The sequence below is a fragment of the Haemorhous mexicanus genome, chromosome 1 (assembly GCF_027477595.1).
Source record: "Haemorhous mexicanus isolate bHaeMex1 chromosome 1, bHaeMex1.pri, whole genome shotgun sequence".
Lineage (NCBI taxonomy): Eukaryota > Metazoa > Chordata > Aves > Passeriformes > Fringillidae > Haemorhous > Haemorhous mexicanus.
The window spans coordinates 133,195,257-133,198,827 of NC_082341.1; positions in this window are offsets into that span (position 1 = coordinate 133,195,257).

Here is a 3,571-nt window from a genome sequence, read left to right on the forward strand (position 1 = left end):
GCCGGGGAAGGGGAAGGAGCGCAGAGGAAGGGGCTGGGAATGAATGAGAGCGGGGCGGGGAGGAGGGACGGCGGGGCGGGAGCTGGCCTGGCCGGCCCCCGGCACGAGGTAATGAGCGGGGCAGGCCGGGGGCGGTGTCTGGAAGACAAACGTAACAACCTTCTGTCGTAAATAAAATTTTCCCGAAAAAGAGTGCATTTGTTAAGATGTGTGGGTATTCTTCTGGTTTTGTTTGTTTGTTTGTTTATTTGTTTGTTTGCTTAAGGTTGGTTTAAGCTCTGTGTTTGGGTGTTGGCATCAGTACCAGGGAAGTGCTGTAGTCGATTTAGCTGGAACAAGTCGGCTTTTCCAGGACTCTGGGGATGCAGACAGACTGAGGCGGCACTCTCCGAGGTGACAGCGGTGGAAACCTTCAAGGGGGCTCTAAACGTGAGGAGATAAGTCGACGTGTTATCAAATCTGCTGCTCAGCGGGGAAGTCTGTCCCCTGGTGCCATTGAGCTTTCAGGACAGAAGGACTAAATTTCCTTCTGCCACTCGGGCACCATCTGGAAGTCTCTGACAAAGAGGGAAAATAACCTTCCCCGATTAATTTTTCAGACCATACTGAGATAAAACTGATGTTTGTCCCCCTTGTGTCGTGTCCTGCTGTCCGTCGGTCAGATTGCCACGGCTGCCAGGAGGCAGCGGCACCCGTGCGATGCGATCAACCAGAACCAAAGCACTCCCCGAAAGGACTAGCATGGAAGGCAGATGGTTTTGGGTAAAGGTGAGATCATGGCCTGAGAGTTCACAAGCTGGCTATATTCCTTCTTTAATAATACAATTTATAAAATAAAATAGGATTTCTTGCATGGTGTAGAAAATTTTCTGCAGGACCTTTTTTCGTATTTGAATCTAGAAAATCAAACAGTTGTACAAAAAGAGATTAATGTATATGAGAGTCTATGAGAAATAATCAAAACATTAAATTAAATGAGGGCTGATATGGTTTATTTTTTGAAGATTTCAATCATTATTTCTTTAATAACTGTAATAAGGAATTAATTAACTAATCATTTGGTGCAAAATTGTGGTTTTGAACATTATTATCCTGCAGAGATAAACTCTGAATATGAGTGAGCTCCAATGTAAGGGATAATGTGCTACAAGGCAGCTGGTTGTGTTATTCCAGCTGTCTTCATCACACATTAAATGCAGTAATGCTATGGCAAACTGCTTTTCTATCAGAAAATGTCGTAACTAACCTGTGAGATGCCTATTTTAATACAAATTATCTTGAACTTTCAGTGGTCAGTCAGCTTCAAAATAACTCTCAAGCTCTAATCAATACTTAAAATACTTAACAGCTTTTTTTTGGTTTTGTTTAGTTTTGTGAGGATTTCTAAGGCTCAAGGTGATTTGTGCCCCAAACTCTTTCTTGATCAGGTACCATGAGGCCAACCTTGTCAGGTCAAATGTATGTCATAAAAATCACCAGTAAGACTGTATCTTTAGCACATGATTTTGCTATCACATGCCCAGTTTTCAACAGGAACAGAGCTGTAGGGCTGTAGGCTTTTTTTTTCTTTTTGGAGTCCTATTGCAGAAACTGGCAGTTGCAACCAGATTTCTTTGCTATTTTTCTTGTATGGGAAAAGACAGAAAAGAATTCATACACTGTTAAAGCTGCCAGCTAGGCTGCACTGAGTTCCCCCAGTGCCAGGTCCATCCTGCAGCAATTACACCAAATTGTCGGTGTGGACCTCCTTCTCCTCTGAACTGCTCTTCTGACTTGTAAACTTCAAATTCTCTCCCAGGGACCTGCAGGGAAAGCTATGTCACAACTCAGTCTGACTGCTCAAGCCTGCACATGCAGCTGAGAATTACTGCTATTAAGCATCCCAACATGCTGACCTATTCTTGGAAATATGACTGTCATCTAAATAAGGACCCATCTGGGATTAAAAAAAAAAAAAAAAAAAGCATTCCTACAGCTCCTTGACTTAACTTTCAGAGTTCTTTAAACCCTAGTCACCTGAGCTGCAAGAGCAGAAATTAGGTAATAATTCAGTCACCTGCCTTTGCTGTTCAGTATTTCATGTCCATGTGTTGCAGCCTGATGTGTAGACCTGCAAGCATTGTCTGCTGTATCCATGGGAAGCTAGATGGTACCCAAATGTGTACCAGGAAACTAGAGGATGCACTTGGCTGGTAACAAGCCTTCCTTGGATGCTAGTCAGGCTCTAAAGGAGCATATTCAAGCATCAGATAATGCCAGGCTAAAGACAGCTTAGAGAACTTGCTGTTTTCTTCCTGCTTTTCTTCCTCTGGACACAACTGCCATATGACACATGTTTAATTAAACTGCTGTGCAGTTTTCCTTCTATGAAAATCCTGCCTTCTCTGGTGGGTGGGATGCTCTGCTCTGAGCAGTCCTGCTTGTGCCTGAGCTACCCAGAAGATACATCATGACTCGAGTTCAGTGTCACAGGACAAGCACAGGTGCTTTTCTGCACTACTTGCCCCTGAGCTGCTTCGACTGGTGAGTCACAGCACAGCCTGCACATGCCTCAACCTTCACTGTGGTACCTGGTTGTGGTGCCAAAGCATCTCGTGGGTTGCCAGCACAGAAGGCTGAATGATACAGACTACAAACCCAAGCACATGCCTCCATGGGAAATGCCTCCTACTGAAAACATGCTACTATGCAGCTTTGAACATGACCCAGGCAAATGAACCAACTATACCTCAAGGTGTCTTCACCTGTGTCACAGAATGGAATCACACTTGTACCTCTCTGTCTTGCCCCAGTCCTCTTGTTTCATATAAACTTCTGTACCTGATAAATGAGGGCTGAGCAAGGCAGCACATTGGTTACTGACAAGGCTTACATTTAGCAGAGAGATAAAATGAAAAGGGTACAAGATATTTTCTTCCTCTATTCTTATTAATGTCCCATGCTTAGAGAGACATTTTGAGAAGCTTGGTAATGCTCTAGTTTAATTTTTCTTCATTCTAAAATTATCATTCTCATTGATTTTTTTTTTAATTTTCCCTAGATAAAAGAATCTTAACTTTTGCATGAGACCAACCACTGAAAATGTCGAAGCTCATTGTCAAGTGCAAAAGTATTTGTGTATCAATATTATAAACAACTACAACTCTTTGTTAATCTTGCCTCTTTACTAAGTAGTAAGTGTGAAAATATATCTCAGGAAGTCTGTTTGTATTGTGCAGACTTTTTCAGGTATCATTGTAATTTTCTGTGTTACATTTAAGAACAAATAACCTCCAATAATAATTTTTTATCTGTCTATTATTTTTAGTTTCATAATAATGCTTAGAGTCGGCAAGCCTAAATCCACTGCGATAAAGGCTGTTGAAAGACACAGAGAAATACCCTGATCACTTAAAAAACAAAAAAGATAAAAATAAAAATTCAAACCTAATACAGGTTATGCAAATTCACATAACTTCTCACTCACAGTGTAAGAATTGGAGTATGGTCAAGGGGCTGTTTGCTAAACCATGTTTCTTCCTCATGGCAAGTATTTGGAATAAAAACAGCATGAAAAGAGCTTATTTTTACA